Raw genomic sequence first — 10,539 nt, forward strand, 5'->3', positions numbered from 1 at the left:
TTGTTTTTTTTGTTTTTGTTTTGTTTTTACTTTTTTTGGCCGCATCATGCAGCATGTGGGATCTTAATTCCCCTACCAGGGGTCGAACCTGTGCCCCCTGTGGTGGAAGTGAAGAGTCTTAACTGCTGGACTGCCAGAAGAGTCCCTGAACCTTCTTTCATTCTGACAGCAGCATGATGTAGTGAAAAGAAAGCAGACTTTGAAGTGGATAGAACTCTTCAAATTCTTTGTACAAGTGAATCTCCACTCTATCACTTTATCGTGTTCAGCAAGTTACTAAACCGCCACCATTTTTCAGGTGGGGAAGTTTGTACCTCTGTCTCACAGTTGCTGAGAGGATGAAATAGGACAACATAGGTTAAGTGTGTTTACCATAGTGTCCTGCATATAGTAGGTGCTTGGTAACTCTTAGTGTCATTCTTCTTATTCTCCTTCTTCCCTCTTGTCTGCATTCCAGAAATTCTATCACTACTAATTAATTATTTTAGACTCCTAACTGACAGATATTTTAAGTCCCTTGTCCACTGTAAAGGAGTGTATTTGGCACTTTGTCCCGGGAGAGAGAAATCTGATGCAAGCCTGTTACCCAGGTATATAGTGGGGCACTGAAATGGACACTCTTTCATCTAACCAAGACAATCTTACCAGCTGGGCTAAGGGACCTAATGAATATTTGCTTGTCTCCTAAAAGGAAAGAAATGTTTCTCTCCATGTATATTTTATACATATGTATTATATATACAATTTCCAATAAATACATACAATTGTCCAATAAATACACCTATATATATCGATACCTACATCTATATATCTATATCTATATCTATCTCCTTACACTGGTTTTCTTGTACACATACTGTCTTAGTCCATTCAAGCAGCTATAACAGAATACCATAGACTGGGTAGCTTGAACAACAGAAATTTATTTCTCATGGTTCTGAAGGCTGGGAATTCCAAAATCTAGGTGCTAGCAGATTCAGTGTCTGGTAAGAGCCCACGTCCTGTCTCATAGACCACCATATTATTATTGCTGTGTCCTCACATGGCCAAAGAGGGTAGGCAGCCCTCTGGAGGTCTCTTTTATAAGGGCACTAATCCCATTAATGAGGGCTTCACTCTCATGACCTAATTACCTCCCTGAGTCCCCACCTCCAAAATGCCATCATACTGGAGATTAGGTTTCAGTGTATGAATTTTCAGGGGACACAAACATTCAGTCTTTAGCACATACAAAAAGCAATGGAATCATTACACCAGAGATATCCTGCCTCTCTCTACAGTTAATGTGTTTTTTTACTACAGGCCTTCTAAAATATTTTTAGACTATTTTAGAATAACACGTTATTACTTAGAATATTTAATTACTTTTTTTAATAATAAAAATCTCGAGGGACTTCCCTGGTGGCGCAGTGGTTAAGAATCCACCTGCCAATACGGGGGACACGGGTTTGAGCCCTGGTCTGGAAAGATCCCACAGGCCATGGAGCAACTAAGCCCATGCACCACAACGATTGAGCCTGCGCTCTAGAGCCCACGAGCCACAACTACTGAAGCCTGAGCACCTAGAGGCCGTGCTCCTCAACAAGAGAAGCCACTGCCATGAGAAGCCCGCGCACCACAACTAAGAGTAGCCCCTGCTCTCTGCAACCAGAGAAAGCTTGCGCACAGCAACGAAGACCCAATGCAGCCAAAAATTAATTAATTAATTAATTTTTGGCTGCATTGGGTCTTCGTTGCTGTGCGCAAGCTTTCTCTGGTTGCAGCTACCAAGCCCACATGCTGCAACTACTGAAGCCCGCGCTCCTAGAGCTCATGTTCCACAACAAGAGACGCCACTGCAATGAGAAGCCCACGCACCACAGTGAAGAGTAGCCCCCGCTCACCTCAACTAGAGAAAGCCCATGCGCAGCAATGAAGACCCAATGCAGCCAAAAGTAAATAAATAAATAATAAATAAATTTATTTTTTTAAAAAATCTTGATACCAGTAAGATTGCCTCAACACAGTGTAGTTAATTTCCTTCCTATGTGTATCCACAAAGTAAATTCTTTGAAGGGTAAGCAGCTAGAAAAGAGCTAGTTCATTCTGAATTAGTTACCTGAAAAAGCTATTGGAAAGTCTCAGCCACACTTTTACTTATCAAAGTAAAAGAGCTATCCTAGATCACCACAGGACTAACTTGAGACTAAGAAAAAAAGAATCATTCATTATGAAGTGTAAGAAATGTCTTAGGGTTGATTTTGTTTAAATGCCAATGTGAATTGATCATTAGCATTAGCGAGAGCCGTGCAAATAACACCACCTAAGAGGCTAAACCAACATGGAATTGTTTCAGAGCAATTAATTCACTTCCAAGCTTCTTGTATTAACACCACCTTATTTCCCTAGTGTAGACAGACAATTTGTTTTAAAAGTCAACCAAAAACTGTGATATTCTGACAAGAAGATTACAAGAGTGAAAAAAAAACCCCTAGTCAAATGCAAATTGTAGTCATATTAGTATGCTAATGAGCTAAGTGATAAACTGTGGGTCGAATTTCCTCCTCTTCAGCTTAAATAGCACTTGAAAAGGCTTATTTTCTAAATGTTTGGGAAACCTAGGAGAAGCAACAATTGAGGTTTATTACATGAATATTATCTGTTCAGCGATATGAAAAATTAATAGATGGGACTAAATTAAAACGAGACATAATTCTTTCTAGTGATTTACAGGTTACTGAGAAGCATGGCTTAAAGGAAGCTATGTAACTATTATAAATTTGGAGTGAAGTCTTTTCGAAATTTCTTATTTAACAATTAAAATAAAAAGGTCTGTTTTGTCTGTTTTGAAAGGAGATATGTTATCATGAGAAGGAATGTCTAGAGATGTAAATTTCTCTTTCTTGACCACTTATCAAAGAAGACTTTCTGGATTGAACCTACTCCCATCACCAGATTTCACCCTCTCACAAAGCAGTTATGTGCTTTTATACAATTTTTCTATAAATATTCACCTTTTATATATTTGTGTTCATTTTATAAGTTCCTTAAAATCCACAGCAAGTCTGATTGTATTTTGCAGCGTCCACCTCAGCTCCTTGTCTGAAGACCACGCTCGGGAAAGCCAGGTGAAGACCCAAGAGGGCCAGAAGGTGAGGCGGTAAGAACCTGAAAATGGGGTCACATGGATGCCGCTTCTTTTCTGTGTACCCATGTCCATCTACCCTCTCTTCCACTTTAGCAAGCTGGGCAAGTTACAAAATCTCCCTGGGCCTCAACTTTTACGATTCTAAGAGGGAGATGATAAAGCTTTATGTCCAAGGCAGTGGTCTGAACCTTGGCTGCACAATGGAATCACCTGGAGAACTCTAAAAATACTGATGACGGGGTCCAATCCCCAGAGCTTTTAACTTCATCGGTGTGGTTTTTGCCAGGGTATAGGGAGTTTTAAAACTCCCTAGGTGATTGTAATGTACAGATGAGGTCAAGAACCACTGCTCCAAGTGTGTTAAAAGAATTAAATAAAACAAAGAAAAATAGTACCTGATAAGTAATAGATCAAAAATCTTTTGTTTTCTTTTTTCTTCTGTTGGTTATTCTGTTTGTACTGGTAATTGTATTTGATCCTGGCTGGAAGCTAAGGGACAGAGGGAGAATTTCATTCAAAGATTTGTTTTATTTTTTTAAACTTTTTATTTTGAAATAATTTAAAATTTACAAAAGAGTTGCAAGAACAGTACAGAGAATTCTCAGGTACCCTTCACCCAGATTCACCAATTGTGAACAATTTAATTACATTTGCTCTCATTTAAAAAAAATTTTATTTATTTATTTTTGGCTGCGTTGGGTGTTCGTTGCTGCCATGGGCTTTCTCTAGTTGCGGCAAGTGGGGGCTACTCTTTGTTGTGGTGTGCGGGCTTCTCATTGCGGTGGCTTCCCTTGTGGCGGAGCACGGGATCTTGGCGCGCAGGCTTCAGTAGCTGTGGCTCGTGGGCTCGAGTGCAGGTTCAGTCGTTGTCGTGCACAGGTTTAGTTGCTCCGCGGCACGTGGGATTTTCCTGGATCAGGGATCGAACCTGTGTCCCCTGCATTGGCAGGCAGATTCTTAACCACTGCGCCACCAGGGAAGCCCCTGCTCTCACTCTTCCACATTCTCTTTATACATACAATTTTTTTCCTGAACCAGATGAGAGGTAGTTGCAGAAAACATGCAACTTCACCCTAAACAGCATATATTTATTAAGAACAAGGGCATTCTCCTACATAACCACAGGACAATTATTTGGAACGTTTAATATTGATACAATACTCTTATCTAATCTACAGGCCATATGTAATTTCTCCAATTTTCCTTATGTCCTTATGGCATCTCTCCTATGCCCTCCACTGCCACATTCAGGATCCAATCCAGGATCAAGCATTACAGTTGGTTGTCATGCCTTTTTAGTTTCTTTTAATCTGACATAATACCTTCTGCCTTTCATGATATTGACATTTTTGGAAACGTACAGGCTAGTTGTTTTGTATCCCATGCCATCTTTTTTGTAAGTATTTATCTAATGATTTTTAGTAAATATATAGAGTTGTGTAGCCATCACTACAATCCATTTTTATAACATGTCCATCACCCACCAAAAATTCCCTTTTCCCCACCCCCACAGCCTTAAGTAACCACTAACCTATTTTCTGTTTCTATAATTTTGTGTTTTCAGAATGTCAAATAATAGAAACATACAGAATGTGGTCTTTTATGCCTGACTTCTTATACTTAGCCTAAAGTGTTTGAGGTTCATCCATTTGTAGCATATCCCTGTAGTTTGTTCCTTTTTATTGCTGAATAGTACCATTGTATGAATGTACTACATTGGTTGCAGCTTCTAAGATGGCCCTCAATGATCCCTGCCTCCTGGGTTTCATGCCCCTGTGTAATTCTTTCCCACTGAGTATGGGCTGGACCTAGTGACTCACTCCTAATGAACAGAATGTAGTGGGCTGTCACTACTGAGATTAGGTTAAAATCTAATTAGGTTAGAATTTAAAATAAAAAGACTATGGATTCCATCTTGGGGGCTCTCATTCTTTCTTTCTTGAATCCCTCATTCTGAGCTGCCATGTTGTGAGCAGCCCTATAGAGAGGTCCACATAGCAAGGAACTGATGTTTCTGGCCAATAGCCAATGAGAACCTGCGGCCTGCTAACACCACATGAGTGAGCATGGAAGCAGATACCCCTCCTCTGCAGTTGAGTCTTCAGATGAGACTGCAGCCCTGGCCAGCACCTTGACTGCAACCTTAGGAGAGATTAAGCTAGAGTTACCAACAAAGCAAGATCCAGATTCCTGACCCTTTGATTTCTCACAAGAATAGTGAGAAAATTAACATTTGTTGTTTTTAGCCACTATGTTTTGGGGTGATTTGGTCATAGCAATAAATAACCAATATATCACATCTTGTTTATCCATTCACCAGTTGATGGACATTTGGATTGTTTCTAGGTTTTGGCTCTTATGAATAATATTGCCATGAACATTCACATGCATGTCTCAAAGGACTTTTCTTAGGGACTTCCCTGGAGGTCCAGTGGTGAAGACCTTGCACTTCCACTGCAGGGAGCACAGGTTCGATTCCTGGTCAGGGAACTAAGATCCCGCATGCCATATGGAACAGCCAAAAAATTTAAAAAATAAAAATAATAAATAAAAAGGATTTTTCTTATGGCACCAATTTCACCTGGCTTGTACTATTCCTACAGTTCCAAATACAACTTTGGTTTTTTAAAAAGTTCCTTGCTTGAAGCAGTTTCTTATCTTATCAAATAAAATTGTGCAATTTATCACCTATGCTCTTCAGTAATATTTTAAGTCAGAACACAGTATGTTGGAGAAATGAATTGACTTAATTTTAAAAACCATTAGGGTCCAATCTATACTAACTACCTCTTGATAATCAGAGAATTAATGTTTCAGGAATTAAAATATAATTTAGGGATAACAGTGACTATTTGTTTACTTTTATTTTATGCTAGATATGTGTATAGGGTAAAGGATAGTTTTGTGTCCTGGAAGAATTAGGGTCATACTTTCTTTTGCCACTTACTTGCTCTCCAAAGCACACGTCTCTTAAAAAAAATTTTTTTTAATCTACTACACCTGCACAGTGGTACCTGAACTCCTTTAATTCTTAACTAAAGATACAGTTACCATGACAATGTGTTCAGTATTTTCTTTGCATAGCCAAGATGTGGACCATTTTCTAACAGTTAGTACTTAATGAATCCTTACCATGTGCTGGCACTGTTCTAAACCCTTCATATGCATTCCGCTTCTTTTAATCCTCACAATGATCTTAATCATCACAACTCCATGAGGTAAGTACTCCTAACAGGATGACCCCTTTGCACAATGCTAGGTGATGCTATTCATGTTGTAGTCTATATGAATGGGATTCCTGGAATTGTATAGTGTTAGGCTGTCTACTGGTATTATCTATTAGACTATCTACTTTACAGATGAAGAGGCAGAGAAAGGTTAAGTATCTTGCCCAAGTTTACCCACTTTGTAAGTGGCAGAGCCAGGATTTGCATCTAGGTTATCTGGCTTCATCCAGGGTATGAACTCATAACTATTGCACTTTTCTGAAGAATCTTAATTTTTGGTTTAAAAAAAAAAGTCATGTTAGCTATGGTCATCTTAGATGATTATTTCTAGGGCATTGTTTCTCAAGGAGTGGTCCTTGGATCAGGAATATCAGTATCATCTGGGAGCTTGTTAGAAATGTGAATTATAATGCCCCACCCCCATCCCAGATATATTGAATCAGAAATTCTGGGATGGGACCCAGAAATCTGTGCTTTAACAAGCCTCCAGCTGATTCTGATGCACACTCAAATTTGAGAACTACTGTTTTAGGAAATAACTTAGTTTTTTTAAAAGGAAAAAGTATTTTAAATTTTTTTCTATTTGTTTTAGAGCAAGTTTTATTTCAAGTAACCTACTCAAATTAGTTCAAGTGTTTATTATACTCTTGATCTGTGATTTAAGAAATACTGATCTTACAGAATTCAAGGAGAAAGCAAGGGTGAGAACAGGGCAGTCACCTTTTCCAGCTCCCCTATGAAAATGATGCAGCTAACCACTCCCTAGGTTTCTGTATCTCCTCTCTCAAATGTTCAAAAGGGAGGATTTGATTGGTTTAGCTACAAAATAGGGTGCATCTCCTTGGGCCAGCCAAGTGTCCGCCCTTTGCTTACTTGCCTAAGTCCAGGGGAGGGGTGGGATCACATTGTACAAATAGGCCAGCAAGGGCTCTATTGTGATGGAGGCAAGAGTCAGAATCTTTTAGAAATAGAGGATGGCTAGAATCAATGATCTGCATCTCTAATACACAATTTATGTTTAAAATTATGTGATAAAAAGAAAAGAATGCATTTAATTCCATCACATTTGTTATGAACAAGTGGCATTTGATATTAATTGGTTTGGGAAAAGAAGAAGATATGGGCCTGGCTAGAGAGCACAAGCCCAATGCAGAGCAGCGGTGGGTGAGATTCAATGAATTTCTCCATTAAGGGGCAACACAGACACCCAAGAAACATCTAGTAATAAATAAATAAAATAATAAAAAGGAAAATTATTTCCTATGCCCAATTAACGGAATTAAGGTTAGCATTTTTTTCTCTTAGAGATCTGAAGATATTTTATAACAGAATGTGAAATACAGTATTTATTGATGAGAAAATAAAACCAATGGTAGTTCCGACTTGTTTAAAGTGACATCGGGACTTCCCTGGTGGTACAGTCGTCAAGAATCTGCCTGCCAATGCAGGGGACACAAGTTCAATACCCGGTCCAGGAAGACCCCACGTGCCGCGGAGCAATTAAGCCCATGTGCCACAGCTACTGAGCCTGTGATCTAGAGCTCGCGAGCCACGACTACTGAAGCCCACACACCCTAGAGCCCAAGCACTGCAACTACTGAGCCTGTATGCTGTGACTACTGATGCCTGCGCGCCTAGAGCCTGTGCTCCGCAACAAGAGGAGCCACTGCAATGAGAAGACCACGCACTGCAACGAAGGGTAGCCTCCGCTTGCTGCAACTAGAGAAAGCCCGCGCACAGCAATGAAGACCCAACACAGGCAAAAAATAAATAATAAATAAATAAATAAAGTGACATCATCATTGACTGAATTATTCATTGTATCTAGCTATTTCCTGAACAGTGTATATAACCTTTGAATAAATGACTGGGACTATTGTGGCTGCCCTTTTTCTACTATGTTGCCGTCTCCCCAGCCACAGTTGATTGGATCAGAGGTAGACATCTGACTAAGGAGAAAAAAGCCATTTCAGCCAATAAGATTTTCTATCTCAATACTTTAATAGCTGAGGCACATTAATTGGTAGAGCACTAGAACAAAGGTCTCTAAATCTTGATACTGAGAGTGCCAAAATGTATTGATTCCTGTCCTTCCTATGGCTTAGTTGTTCCTGGTTTCTTTGGGAACTGGACCAAAAAATGTTATTTTTATAATACAACTCTTTTAAAAATAACATATGATTTAACAACACCTATATAGATGGTAAAATCTGTAAAGAATAACAAGAGAATGATTTTCTAAAAAAAGCAGTGTAAGAGTTACCTCTTCAGGGGAGGGAGAGAGATGTGTTCAGAGAGATGCAAACAAGGGGCTTCTAAGGTATGGCAGTTTTCTATTTCTTAGTCTGGGTGGTGGTTACTTTATAGTTATTTTTAATATATATTCATACATGTATATTTTTTACATTCCTGTTCTACATGACACAACTTCTCAAACAGAAAAAAGAATTTTTACTTGAGTAAATTCAGTACATTTCTATTCATTTCATGCAAATATGCTACAAGACCCATAGTTATTAAAAAGTTTAATAGTAGTAGTATTCATTCAAATAAATAAAGTGTGTGTGTGTGTTTGTATGTGTGTGTTTAAAGCATGCTATTCAAACTTCATTGGATTCCAGGGTTGGAAGAAACCTGAGAAATTTTCTAGTTACTTGAAGGTCTTTATTTAACAAAGATAAAACTAAGAACCAGAAAATTTAAATAACTTGTCCATTTTCTTCTTCTATCTCAGAATCCTGGGTTCTTTCTACTAAGCTATACCACTTCCCTAACAAAAGAAGAGACAGCAAATGCATATTTCAAAGATTCAATTTTTTTTTTTTCCCACTGCGTTGGGTCTGTTGCTGAACGTGGACTTTCTCTAGTTGCAGCGAGCAGGGGCTACTCTTCGTTCTGGTGCGTGGGCTTCTTATTGCGGTGGCTTCTCCTGTTGCAGAGCATGGGCTCTAGCGTGCGGGCTTCAGTAGTTGTGGTGCACGGACTCAGTAGTTGTGGCTCGTGGGTTTAGTTGCTCTGCATCATGTGGGATCCTCCCAGACCAGGGATCGAACCTGTGTCCCCTGCATTGGCAAGCAGACTCCTAACCACTGCTCCACCAGGGAAGTCCCCTCAATTATTTTTAATGCTTATTTTATTCTTAGAAGACTTGTATGCCTCAGAACTGAAAATACATTCTCCTATGTCATATAACATCTATACAGAAGCAACATTTTATATCATGGTTGCTGGATATCAAGAACATCCAGAAAAGAAATTACTGCAATTTAAAATGAAATATTACTGACAACTACTAAATTTTCTTCCCTGCTTATTAATTTTAAATCATACAATAAAGTGAATTTAACTATACGGCGATTCTTATGGGTATGGGAAAAACTGATTCCCCTTCACTAAACCCATCAAAGGTAACTGAAGTTTAATAATATGTGTTGTAAAAATTGGCTTATTTTCATGAATGAAAGACACATCACCATGTCTGATGTTATAACCTGTTACTTAGAAAGGAAAAGAAGTGGAATGCATACAGACAGGACTGGCCACATTATCTGCAGGGCCCAGTAAAAAATGAAAATATAGTGCCTTGTTCAAAAAGCAGAAAAATTGCCAAAGTACTGTAATATTAAAGATACCAAAATATAAAACATTCTTCTTTCTCCTTCTCTCTCCACTCATCATGGTGTTTTGTATTTGCTACTTAATGTCCTGTTTCCTTGCACGGGGATACTTTCAAGGTGCCTCTCAAAGGCACTCCGAGGCACCATTCCACATATGTGTGCACTCACCATCCACCAGCTGCCAAGTTCACCTCTTATTTTTTTTTTTAACATCTTTATTGGAGTATAATTGCTTTACAATGGTGTGTTAGTTTCTGCTTTATAACAAAGTGAATCAGTTATACATATACATATGTTCCCATATCTCTTCCCTCTTGCATCTCCCTCCCTCCCACCCTCCCTATCCCACCCCTCTAGGTGGTCACAAAGCACCGAGCTGATCTCCCTGTGCTATGCGGCTGCTTCCCACTAGCTAGCTATTTTACATTTGGTAGTGTATATATGTCCATGCCACTCTCTCACTTTGTCCCAGCTTACCCTTCCCCCTCCCCGAGTCTTCAAGTCCATTCTCTAGTAGGTGTCTTTATTTCCGTCTTGCCCCTAGGTTCTTCATGACCATTTTTTTTTT

At 39.1% G+C, this 10,539-nt stretch overlaps 1 long non-coding RNA gene across 1 annotated transcript in view; it reads right to left on the minus strand.

Annotated features, from left to right (window-relative positions):
- Positions 1–3,541: 3,541 nt before the first annotated feature.
- The window catches only part of LOC129392613 (uncharacterized), a 33,174-nt gene continuing 26,176 nt past the window's right edge, over positions 3,542–10,539 (minus strand). The window contains exon 3 of the long non-coding RNA XR_008618788.1: positions 3,542–3,616. This is a non-coding gene — a long non-coding RNA (uncharacterized lncRNA). The remainder of the gene's footprint in view (positions 3,617–10,539) is intronic.

Source organism: Physeter macrocephalus, chromosome 12 (assembly GCF_002837175.3).
Source record: "Physeter macrocephalus isolate SW-GA chromosome 12, ASM283717v5, whole genome shotgun sequence".
NCBI classification, from domain to species: Eukaryota; Metazoa; Chordata; class Mammalia; order Artiodactyla; family Physeteridae; genus Physeter; species Physeter macrocephalus.